We start from the raw sequence: 14,112 nt of genomic DNA on the forward strand, positions 1-14,112 counted from the left end.
AGCCCCCCTCCTAAATCTTTGGAAACAAATGGTAGATTATATAGGGAATCACGGAAGCATGACTGGACGTGAACACTCTAAGGCAGTCAATGAGTCCCCACTTATGAAAATTTCTGGATCAACCATTGCTTAGTTCTAGTTATCTTAGGTCCTAGTGTGAAATAATGCCAATAGGTCTTTTAAAACACATCTTTATTCATACATGTATATATACGTTTTCTCACGGATTTGTTCATGCAATATTGGAATTATGTTTACTCAATGCGCAATTACTGAAGTTTATATTTGCTACTTTTCTTCTTAATTTCATATAAATTTTTTTTTGATTTTTTTTCTTCGAAAAATTAGTGGTGTTGAAATAGGGAATGGACACAGATACCTTATCACATTTAACCAAAGAAATGTTGTATAATGTCATCAATCTGTATTACACGTAGACAGGATGTTCTCTAGAAAACTATGGTCCGAAAACTATACGTTATACACACCCGAGAATACACGCACTGTCGAAATGGAAAATTACTGTATGTTATAGTTACCTGTAATCAGCTTTGCAACACCATGTCATGACAGTTCAAAAAGATTTTCTTCAAATCAAAATGGAATATTCATTTTTTCTGTAAAATTTAAAACTTTAAAAAGTAGACTTTGACAAAATTATGAAATAGAAAGAATTGAACAATTTAAAATCGTATTTTAACAAAGATTTAGATATAATTTTACAACGATCCTTAAAAAATAACCAAACAAACGTTGAATCAAACGATATGAACCTACGCAGTTTTATATTAAAATACTGACACACACCAGTTTGCCATCAAAGTATGCAAGGCAAGGGTGCTTGGTGAGGTGCTGGAACTTGATGTACATGTATCGTTAAGTTAATACAGTTCTGTTAGGATTGACTGCCTTTTTACAGAGACTCAAGTTCTATTCTTACTGTTATCAGTTAGTATAGACGGTTCCTGGCTTAGAATGATTCTCTGCTCAGCAAATGGTGCGTACTTAGCATTTGAATCAAATTTCTTGTAGAAGTAAAAAACACAAATTAATGTATTTGACAACTTTATTCAGGAGCACAGTCTATATTATCCGGCGTAAATAACTTCGAGATTTATGTGGAAGTTTACTCTGCTGCTCGATCTATGCTAATCGATGTTCCAGTATATTTCATATTTATATTTATTCGTGAGGCCTCGTAATCGTTTATATTCACTAAAAGCACAGTCGCCTAAATATTTTATATGGCGAAAAAATTGCGAAAATTGGGGGAAATAATATATTTTTAGTAGCATTATTATTTTAAAATCTTAAGAGGTTGCTTGCAAATTTAACTCTAAAATGAGAAGTGTATGACGATCTATAACGAATATATGCATCCATCATGTGTGCAGATACGACGGCGACTATATAGGGTCTGCCATGAGTGCACTTTGTATGTCCTGCATGTGTGCACCAGGAGGTCCTCCTGAGCGGTGTTTAGACGTACCGGGAAAATCTTATCTGATTCAGGATCAATTCATCGGTTACACTCCCCTGTCACCAGTGATTCTTTTTTGCTGACATTCTGAAAAAGTATTGTGTAGTCCCTGTGTAAGTGTTGACTCTCAACTTGCACAGTCATGTCATTTTTTAACATTCCCCGGACTTCTGCAAAAAACAATTATTCAGTTCACTGATTTAGATGGAAGGTAAACGAACAGAAAGTCACAGGACATTCCGACAAAAAGTCACAGGACAAAAAGTCAAACTCAGGCATAAAGTAACAAAGTTGATAGGACAAAAAGTCACAAACAATTTGTTGACAATTGATTGAATATAAATGAAAAAAGATTTTGAAAGATCTTCTTTTTATTACATATATTCATTTTTAATTTTAGGAAATTGTTCATAATATAAAAAAGAAGATGTGGTATGCAGCCGGACAGCAAATCTCATAATGGCGTCGATTTTATTATTCTGGTCACGTGATTTTCAGTTCAAAAAATGGCATTTTTTAGCAACGGCAATGACGCCACGAAATTGACGGCGTAAAGCTATTTTGTGTATTTAGCATGCTTAACCAAATACATCATTAAATACCGCAGGTTTCAAACTTTAACTGCGTTATTCATTTAAGAATGAAAAAATAGAATTTCCTTGATTATTTGATTGGGAAAGATGAAAAAACGTGCCGCGGCCGTGACACTTCTCGGTAAATAAATGTAAATTGAAATGACACACGGAATGGTAACGTATTTTCCTTTATAGGGATGATACCTCCTGATATTATGAACATGAAATGCCTATTGATACAAAAACTCGCCAGGTAAAACGGCATTGTGTCAATTCAACAGGCCCAAAACTAGCGACCGGCCAAAGGGAGATAACTCGAATGAAAAGTCGTTGAAGGGACGGCTGATCAGAAACGAGAGAAATTAACCATTTTGCTCAATTTTAGTAAGTGAAAGAGTTCATTCTGGGGTAAAATATCCAATAATTTATCAGTGTGCGAAGGAAAATGTGTAAATATGAAAAATACCTTGGATATTACAATTAATCATTGGAATGAGGGCACCTGTCAGGTATCAAGACCCAAACAGTGAGAAAAAGTATAATAGAATGTATGTCTGCTTTCAATTGGTAAATCACTATTTAATTACATATTGCATAAAAATATCTGATAATCATCTAGAAATCGGGGAAATTGCAAATATTATTACATATTCAGTTTAAAAAATATATTACTACAGCTTCAGAAGAAATATAAAAAAGTTTTCTATATGGTTATCTTTTTACATAAAGTGAGGGGTTTTGGACCAGTAAATTGTTAGAAAAAAAAATACTTGCCCAAAGCTTTGGTGTTAAAATTCCATCATTAAAGGGGGGAATATTGCAGAATATTCCCTGATTGCATGTGTATACCTCTATTTTGTCATATATATATATACTTTGATGGAAATAATTATTTCATGGCATACTTTTTAGAAGAATTATAAATTATTATTCTTGAATACACATAAATTCTTCATTTTGATTCAGCATTCAGTGATGCAGAAACATATTGTTTCTTAGTAGATCTACATAAAAATATATTTTATAAAGATTATGGGTATAAAATGTACAATTTTGCTGTTATATATTCTATTCTAGAATAATGTTTTTACAGAATTTCTGTTAAGTTAAGACCCAATGTCAGTTATATCTGTGAACTTATTAAATGTTTATCTATGAAAGTAATTATTTTAATATGTGAGGCCTATTAATGATGAACACTGAAATGTAACAACTTCTAGTCACTGGCGATAGGATATCATATATACCCTTGACAATTTTGATTAAAAATTGAATTAATCAAAGTACTCTATAAGAAGGCTTTACCAAAAATGTAATTTCTATGTGTTTGTAAGTAGCAATATTACAAAGTAATAACAATTTAGAAAAAAATAATAAATAATAAAAACAAAATCAGGGCTTTATTTCATTTTGTATTGAGAGACTGATTAAAAAAGTAAAATCTATTCCTGAAAAAATAGATGTCATAAAAATATTGCATTTTATATTGAACTTTGTTCTCTGCAGTGGTTTTTCATTCTAACTATATATTTAGATTTGGCCTGATAGTGACACTGTCATGTGTTTTGTTGTGTGCTGTCTCATTTTAGAAAAGGGGTTATATTGTAAAATATAAATTCTGAAATGTAGTAGTTTAAACTTTCTGTTTTTTTTTAATCATTTGGCTTAGGAGATATTATATAAATCTAAGCATAGAATATGGATACCCATACAGTCCTCTTGCGTCATGTCTGTTTAACATTTAAGATAAAGTAACTTTTATATTTTTCTAGAATAAAGTAAAACTGAAAATAGCTTTCTCGCTAATTATATGTAATTCAGTGGGATAGTAATGCATGTACTCAAATTGAAAAAAAACAATCACAACATTCAACAGCTTGAGCCATGGAGTGTGAAAAATAATTATATAATGAATATAACCTTTTTATAAAATTCATATAATATATAGTATAATGTATATTGACATAATGTTCTCAAATAATATATACCATATGAGACATATGATATATAACCATTTCTGGTAACATATATATATATAGACTGAAATATGTGTAATAATGAAGAATTAAAAAAAAATACCATGTTGACCTGATATATAAATCCTCAATCATTAAATGCAGGTGCATGCAGCTAAACAATTGTAAAAAAAAATGAACTAGACTAAGTATTCTAATTCATTTAATAATAGAGATTAATTTACTAATAGGTGAACTGGATGCAGATTGAACAATCATCTATGGAACAATTATTGAATGAGGGCCCTCATGGGGTTTTTGATTATGTGATTACTTGGCCGTTTTTTTAATGATTATTTGATTATTAAGCCAAATATTTCATGATTATTTGATTACCTAGGACTGTATTTTTAGTTTATGATTATTTGATTACTAAAGATAAGCAAATATTTAATGATTATGTGATTATATTGGCAAAAAAATGGTGATTATGTGATTACTAGGACCCCCCCATGAGGGGCCTCTTGAATGACTGTTAGAACCTGGAAGATGAATAGGGAACAAGCGACAAGCAATATTATATTATGAAGTGATATCATCTTCATTCATTTGAAATTACATCTGAAAGCTACAAAATAAGGATCTGACTCTCTTCAAACTGTTTTCCTCTGTTATTTATCTATGATATATCTGATCTCAGAATGTTTACACTGGACATGTCATTCTTTCACTGATTCAGGACAAAACCTGACAAGTGTCACAATAATTTACACCTGGACTTCCTAAAAAATAATGCACTGCTAAAGGGATGTTATTGGGAGGTTTGTGTACATTTTATTACATGTTTAATGCGCTGAATTCATAACATTTGTGTGATTTATATGAAAGTAAAACAAATTTTGTTCATTTTTAGTATTTTTGTGTACTGGGGCATGAAAAAGGGAAATAAATTACACAAAAAATAGCAGATTTTGTTCATTTCAATTGACATGTTGACTGTCTTTTCATTAGTGGCAAGTTTGTCATATTTCGGAGCTGTTTTAGTCAAGAGCAGAGCAGTTTCATCAAAAAGAGAAGGGAGTCCCCGCAGGGCCTTACCAATTTGTGATGTGTACTGGAATTGTGCTCGTGTGTAAACAAGGAAGGGTAACGTCATGTGACTACCCCAGTTCTGTTCTCCATGCTCCAGTTTATCAATATAAACTTATCATATTTATTTTTCCTAAGTAAAACGGGTTTGTGTCAATTCGTCCAGAGTTGAATATTTGTCAATGACAGTCGATGTTGAAAAATGGCGGTTCCGAAGGCTGAAAATAAATGACTTGAATTTCTGATTCAACGATGAAATTATTTGACTTCTCATATCTTTTAAATACTTGTTAAAATTATCATATCATGCATACCGCTCGTGATACGTTTAGTTTCTTATAATTTAACAAATTCACGATTTCCTGTCGGGTCGTCTTCCGCGGGGAATTATTTTTCTACGCAGCGACATCTGTTGACGACGTTCTCTTAAATTATCTCCACTTGATTCTCGAATAATAAATCCGGGTTTTTAACGGACAAATCAGGGATTTGCTGTCCGGCTGGTATGATTGCCAATGAGACAACTGTCCACAAGAGACCAAAATGACACAGACATTAACAACCATAGGTCACCAAACAGCCTTCAACAATGAGCAAAGCCCGAGGTAAAGCCCATACCGCATAGTCAGCTGTAAAAGGCAATCATACTATATCTTTTTTTTTATATTTACATGTTAAAAAATGCGTGCAAATGTAATCAAAAGCTGCACACAAACGTAATGATTTTTGTGTGCAAATGTAATGGTAATGTGCACAAACCTAATGCACTGATTTATTTGTTTTTAATAAATTTTAATTTAAAAGTTGCTACATCATGTTCATGTATAAAACTTCAAGAAAAATACAAAAAGAGTGTTTTCTTGTTCAAAGAAAAATAATCTCAAAACTAAATTGTGACTTTTTGTCCTGTGACAGTGTGTGACTTTTTGACTGTGACTTTCTGTCCTGCATTCAGATTGAATAGGGGAGTTTGGTTGACCCCGCCTCCCTCTATCTGAGACTACTATCTCAGTGATGAGCTTTGTGTTTCATGTACAAATGTATTGTGCTTTAATTTATGTACAAAAAAATTGAAAAACAGATATGTTACACATAAACAAACGACAATCACTGAATTAATGGATCCTGACTTGGAACAGGCACAACCATAACAAATTGGCAGGGTATAAGGAACTTTGAAAATATTTAGTTTTTGTGGTTTGGTCTATTTTCCGGATACTGTAAGCAATAAGGCCCCTTTATTTAGTGAATGAAATAATTGTAAGATGCACTTAGCTGTCTGTCATATTTTATATGAACTTGACCTCATTTTCATGCATGGTTCATTGGTCAATGAAACACTGCATTGTTTTGTCAGTTTATCATATGTTTAAAGGGAAACTTCGCAAAAAAATCAAAAATTGATATTATGTTCATTCTGTATAAAAATGTTCAAATTCATAGATATTAAAGTTTTATTCCGCTAGATAAGCGATCACCATCGATTTTAAATTTAGAGTATCAATTCTCCGAGATCCGCCATCTTGTCTTCTTTCCCGATGAATAAAAACGATATGTCTATAAACCACAAAGAAACAAATCTACAGTAACCGATGTATTCGTAATTGCGTGTCGATATCTTGTCAATCGTACGGTTGTTTAATACGACTAACTAACTTGATACGGAAAATATTCTTACTTTTTTTAAATTACCATGGTCTGTTGTTTTTAAACTGTTGATATTGGAATTAGGTGAAAAGTCAAAGTTGAAATCATAAATAAGTGTTCCGTGAAAATTGTTTTCGAAAATCTAATTTGTTCATAATTCTTTAAAGTAATAAACTTTTTTCAAATATATTTTGATCTTCCCTTATCTGATCACCAGCATGGCTAAAGGTATTACTTCCAAAGGTATTGTGAGGGGTGTGAGGTGACACGTCCAGGTATTCAAGCGATTTCCTGTCGGGCTTGCAAGTTCATGCATCGTTTCACTTCTGCAGGTATTGATCAGTGTACACGGCTGATAACTTATAACTTATAACTTTCCATTTTGAACTATCAGATGTATAATATACAACTCTGTCTTACTTGTCATTACTAAACTCATACGCTTGTTTATTAATAACATTTCTGGTGTAAAGAATATAATTCATAACATATAAATAATACCCAAAAAATAAGATTTGATGAAATTAAAATCTATTTAAATATTTTTTCAAGGGTGAATTTGGGAAAATGTAATATATAGTCATTGTCAATAGTGAAGGACAGATTGGAACAGACCAGAAATATTGATTTAAAAAAATGTACGCACTTGCCGACGATTCGTTTATACGACTGGATATAAAGTTACGGAACTATAGCGCAATTTAAAATATATACGTGTATACATTGAACACAAGAAAAAAACATATATTTTGAATAAATAGGGGTAAAAGTGTTGTAAATAGACTAGCCAACGTATGCCAACAGTATGTAATCATCGAATGTCGATAGACTACAGTTGTATACCAAAAGAAGAAGAGAACCAATTTGATTTAAATACAGGTCGATGTATAACTTTTGCTTTGGTTCATTGAAGCTGTGGACCTAGGAAAATCACAGATTTATATTTCAATAAGATTGTTCTCAAACAAAGGAAGGAATTCGTCATCACAATTGTGGCCACAATTGTTATATATGCCACTGGACGAACACTAATTATCCCCAGGGGATGTGAATATTTTGCTGGGAAACTTTTGAGTATCAAAGTTTCAAATTAATTTCGGGATTTATTTTCTTTCTTGGTATTCAATAACCGAAAAAAGAATAAATTACTTGTTCGCTAAATAGGGATATTCTTGTCAGATAAAAGAATTTTAGTTATATTTAAAAAATAGGGAAATATGACATTAAATTGGTTCTGTCTTTTTTTAAACATCGTTAAAACGATGTGTGTCTAAGGTGAACGCCACAAGAACCCTGTAATACTAGTACGAGAGTATAGCATGTAAACATTCCTTCTCAATAATATGGTTGTATTGGAAAACTTTTCATACAGATTGACAACTCATTGTCCGATATGCATGTAATATTTGCCACATGACGCCCATAGTTCTTTCTACCATCATCACCTTATTCCTTGATATTGCTGTAAACATCGATGGTTCACACCCAAACAAAATGGGAGTAATGAACCTTCAGAGCTTCTCCGTGTTATACACTTGTGAAATATATAGACGAAATTTCTGTATTGAAATGAATCTACATCTCACAAACAGGATTTTCAAATAACGATTTTGAGTAATCACCTTACAAACCAATATAAACGTATGGCAAGATATAACCATGAAGGAATTTAGTTTTTGTCAGAACTCATCAATATATCATAAACGTATACGTATATATATGCATACAGTTTCAAATATCAAGAACAAGCGTTCGATGTCGATAGTCTGTTCTCTAACTGTTCAGAGTTAGACATGTCACTTGTTCATTCTTGGAAGCCTTCATATTCCCCGTCTAACGATGGGAACTCTTTCTGATTGTGTTGACTATAAATGCTTGTATGGTAATTCTGTCGTTTATCTGTACAAGCGGTTGCATTTCCTCTCCTTTCCCAACAAACAAACGAACGAAACGCAACTAGTCTGATTTCTCTGGAGCTCATCCTCAATGGCTCTTATACGTCAGGAAACTTACATGTATACTAATAAGGATTGTTTCATGAACAACGATGTATGAACGAACTATTATGAATTCGTCAATATCTGTAATGCATGACTAAAGTATAACTTTTATTACAACTACTGTATTACTTATTTGGATTAATGACGGCTATCATGTTCAACATTGCACAACTATTATCATAGAATTTTAAAAAAAATCCTCAAAAATCCTCAAAAGATATAATGCCTTAGCTTAGATAATTAGTATTCTTTTCACAAAAAGTTCGTGTAAATGATTGTCAAATGAATTTAATTATGTAAGAATAAAATGTTAAAAAGAAACTAAAAAAAAAATTATGCATGTTGTATGTTGTATTTTTTTGTCAATTAAAAACTTTAAAATTGCAATAGTTTTATTAGCATTTAAACACAGCCAGATTTGAATACAAGTTAAGAAATTCCGGTAAAGTCAATGATATCAAACAGATGTACAATGGTATATCAAATTGGGTAATATTGCATTTAGTTTTTATTAAAGATTAAAACTACTATTTTTTGCTTCATATTTGAATCTTTACGCCAATTGCCGCTAAGAAAGTAATCAAAAATTGTTTCCTTTTATTTTTATACACTTTCGGAATTACGAATCTGAATTTTATTTTCAATTAATTTACACAATTTAATTATTGTATCTTTATTCTCATCGTGTATTTAATCTTAGTGTATTAACATCACGACAGCATATACTCTAATCCTTTCTATTTATCCTTTCCAAATAACAACATTTATACCTGTGTACGCTTGAACTCACACCTGCGGCTAAATAGCTACAAGGTAAACGAATTGACCTCAAGCCGAGAAATATACAGTGACCTTTACAAAATAATATACACACTCTGCTCACACATTAGTTGCATTAAAATGATTATCAAAACAATAACGGTAAATAGAACTGAAATATTTTCAGTTCAATATCAGTAAAAATGTTCAATAAATATTTTATGAAAAAAATCTCAACAATAATTAATTAAATTTATTCAAAAACATTTACTAGAGATAATTTTATAGGAGTTTAATTCAATCAATACAAAACGGTATATATATGCATATTCACTTTCGTTCATTCTTATATTGTGGTTTATAACTTCGACCATTCGTCAGCTGTGCGCTTTTAATTACGTATATTGTCGATAAGCTATAAGAGTTAAACAGATTTTATTTTTTCCCAGAATTCAATAAATCGGGCTAATACGTCACGACCCACTCGAGAATTCAACCAAAAAAGTTACAAATACTTGATTTTCTCCGTTATTAGAAGGAATATAAATTTAAAACTTTGCAAATGTGTTTTTTATGTTAAGATGAACATAATTAGATGATAAGTAAAAAATCGCGGAATTTCCCTTTAAAGTTACAGGTAGATTATATTTGGTAGATATGAAACAATTGTAAGGTGTGCATGTCTGAATGGCAGATTCATATATAAACCATGACCGCATTTTATTGTTCTTTGGTCAATGATAAGTTTTCTTGGTTTTGTCATTTTATCAGGCCACATTTAAAAGAATGTCTGTTTCCCCTCCCCCGGGTCTACCCTTTGTAAACAGACCAGGAAGGCAGGTTTTTTTTAGCTCACCTGACCTGAAAGGTCAAGTGAGCTTTTCTCATCACTTGGCGTTCGTCGTCTGTCGTCCTGCGTCCGTCGTCCGTAAACTTTTACAAAAATCTTCTCCTCTGAAACTACTTGGCCAAATTCTACCAAACTTGGCCACAATCATCCTTGGGGTATCTAGTTTAAAAAATGTGTGGCGTGACCTGTCAAACCAACCAAGATGGCCGCCATGGCTAAAAATAGAACATAGGGGTAAAATGCAGTTTTTGGCTTATAACTCAAAAACCAAAGCATTTAGAGCAAATCTGACTGAGGTAAAATTGTTGATCAGGTCAAGATCTATCTGCCCTGAAATTTTCAGACGAATCGGACAACCTGTTGATGGGTTGCTGCCTGTGAAATGGTTATTTTAAGGAAATTTTGCAGTTTTTGGTTATTATCTTGAATACTATTATAGATAGAGATAAACTGTAAAAGCAATAATGTTCAGCAAATTAAGACCTACAAATAAGTCAACATGACCAAAATTGTCAGTCGACCCCTTAAGGAGTTATTGCCCTTTATAGTCAATTTTTAACAACTTTTCATCATTTTTTGTAACTTTTTTAAAAATCTTCTTCTCTGAAACTACTTTGCCAAATTTAACCAAACTTGGCCACAATTATCATTGTGGTTTGTAGTTTTAAAAATGTGTCCGCTGACCCAGCCTACCAAACAAAATGGTTGACATGGCTAAAATTAGAACATAGTGGTAAAATGCAGGTTTTGCTTTATATCTTTGAAACTAAGACATTTAGGGCAAATCTTTCAAGATTTAAATGTCCATCAGAATAAGATATATCCCCTCACAAATTTTCAGTTGAATTGGACAACCTGTTGTTGGGTTGCTGCCCTAAAATTGGTGATTTTAAGGTAATTTTGCAGTTTTTGGTTATTATCTTGAATTCTATTATAGATAGAGATAAACTGTAGACAGCAATAATGTTCAGCAAAGTAAGATCTACAAATAAGTCAGCATGATCAAAATTGTTAGAGGACCCCTTAAGGAGTTATTGCCCTTTATAGTCAATATTGAACAACTTTTCGTCATTTTTGTAACTTGTATAAAAATCATTTCTAAAACTACTTGGCCAAATTTAACCAAACTTGGCCACAATCATAATACTAGGGTATCTATTTAAAAAAAAGTGTCTAATGACCCCGCCTACCAAGGAAGATGGCCGACATCAGTAAACACATTAACAGGTGAGCGACACAGGCTCTTGAGAGCCTCTAGTTTTTTTTAACTGGATGTGATTGTCATAGCATGGTCACATGAATGGTTTGACTTGTCCAGTCCAGGCCACTTATCAGTTGTTTGTGCTCAATTTGAGTGTATTTATTTAGATTATCAATCCTTCTGCTTTCAAGCACTTTCCAAAAATGGAAACAAATTATTTTCAGGAAAAAAATAATTTCGATTTTTTTGTGGAAAATAATTTTTTGACCCGGGCGCTTATTTTTGACCCGTGTGGGGGGAGGGGAAACAAACATATTTTTAATTTTGGCCTTAGATTTTTTAAGCATAGGTCTACTTGTTGTATGGAATGACTACAAGGTATCAAATAAAAAAAGATGTCTGCCATGCCAAGGTTAATTTTACTGTGACCTCATATTCATAGAATATTGATAATATTCATGATATTGAACAGCAAGAATGATGAGTAAGTTGATGTTATATACAAATAAGACAAAATTTTCAGTTGCCTACTAATTATGTAATACATGTAGTAGTTATTGTTGTCATTAAATGATGTTTACCCCTTTTATGTGTAGGGCAAGAACATGAAAGATAAAGGGGAAACTATAAACAGAAGAAATTATCAACAAAATAAGATTTACAGAGGTCAACAAAGCCTAAATGGTAAGTCCACTGTTATAAAAAATTTTGTCCTTGAATAATAATTAAATATTTATTAAAATAAGATGTGGTATGATTAAAGAGAAAACTATCCATCAGAGTTCAATTTAGTGGATGTAAGCATTGTCATTACTTATTAGAGGCCATTGATGACCTGTAAGTAATGAGAAAACCCATACCCTATACATGTTATAGTAATCTATAAAAGTCAACACTAACCAAATTTGAAACAGAGCATCAATTCAAACGTCAAATATACCAGACTAATTTATAAAAACAAAAAATTATGAAAAATAAAAATGACGGGTATGAACCAACATCAACCACTGAACTTATACAAGCTCCTGATATTAGACAGGTATAATATGGCTGGGTTGATATAAAAATAAGAAACACTTAGCAGTCTGATTTCCAATGAGACATTTCTCCAATAGAGATCAAATGACATTTAAGGAGGCTCTAGGGTATAACAATTTCAGAAAAATGTTTTAATATTTTTTTTTCATAACTCAATTTATTTATATCTTTATCATATGGTACACCAAATCATTCAAAACAATCAATTCGGTTTGGCCCCAGATGACTTTTAAAATGCATATATCATTGAAAAAGCTCCAAATTATCTCCCTTTGGTGCAAAAATGCCATTTTTTGGCATTAAAAATGTAATATCTTATTTAACTCAACGGTGGCCTATATTTTTTATTATAATTTTAAATAAGCTGTACTTTAACTAAACTATTATAAAATTTAAGCGATTTCTGTAATTTAGTACTTGAATATTTAAATGAAAGTTTATCATATTAATCATAAACATGATAAAATAGCCATTTTATTGATCTCTTCACTGATAATTTTTGAGTTTGTGTATTTGTAGGTCAGAAATCTGGATTTTTATGGTCATCATTCACAGATCAATACTGAACGGAAAACTTAAAGCTGATATTTTTCTCCATAGTGCGACTTTTTTATTAATTTGAAATGGAACATGTTTTTTCCTACATTTATTTGAAAGAGGAAATTTCAACATGATGACTATAAACAAAAAGGAGTCATATCATCACGATCATTGATGCACAAGAACTTGATCATATAAATACAACAATGTAATTATCAATTGAAAGATGGAACGAATGAACAAGATATTAGAATGTTGTTGTCCAAATAAACTTGCTTTGTCTTCTCATTTGAATCTCTCGATTCAATAAAGATGTACAGAGGAAGATCTTTGAAGAACAGATTGAAAAAATGTTTTGTCTAAGAATTGCAGGAATATTCTAGTGAATGAAATTATTTATTGACTTCACTCTTATATAGTGGACTGAATAATTGTACATAGCAAGTTGTGAATAAAGAAAGCAAAAACTTTAACAAAAAGTGTTTATATTATAAATTTGCAAATATAAGCATACTATTATGTACACCACAAAGTTATATATTATAATTCAAATCGTTTGCCTATACAAGTATTGCAATGAACCTATAACAAAGAAAATCTTACCTCATGAAAAGAGTGAACTATTCAGTCAGAATATGAAATATTTTTTCAGTTCTATTTTTCATAATAGAATAAACAAGACAAAGATTTCAAAACAATATTTTTTCATTTATTTAGAAATTGACTGTAAAATATTATTATTATACATTCCAAAATAAGAATAATCTTTATTGTCATATAAACAAATAAAAAACATGTTTGTGACAAAATTTAAAAAAAATTATATATATATATGTATATATAAAAAATATAAAAAAAACTCGTATACATTTAAAACATTTTACTACCAAACAGCATTCATTGTAACATACACATAACTTTATATTTATATATATATATATATTTATAATTTTAATCCCATAGGATTTTATTTTGTCC

General features: G+C 31.2%; 1 long non-coding RNA gene across 1 annotated transcript; it reads left to right on the forward strand.

Moving 5' to 3' along the window:
• The first annotated feature begins 1,606 nt into the window (after positions 1-1,606).
• LOC139519415 (uncharacterized) lies at positions 1,607-13,613 on the forward strand. Its single transcript, XR_011663587.1, has 3 exons — positions 1,607-1,691; positions 12,153-12,240; positions 13,114-13,613. It is a non-coding gene; the product is annotated as an uncharacterized lncRNA (long non-coding RNA).
• Positions 13,614-14,112: the final 499 nt, after the last annotated feature.

This window comes from Mytilus edulis, chromosome 4, assembly GCF_963676685.1.
Source record: "Mytilus edulis chromosome 4, xbMytEdul2.2, whole genome shotgun sequence".
NCBI lineage: Eukaryota > Metazoa > Mollusca > Bivalvia > Mytilida > Mytilidae > Mytilus > Mytilus edulis.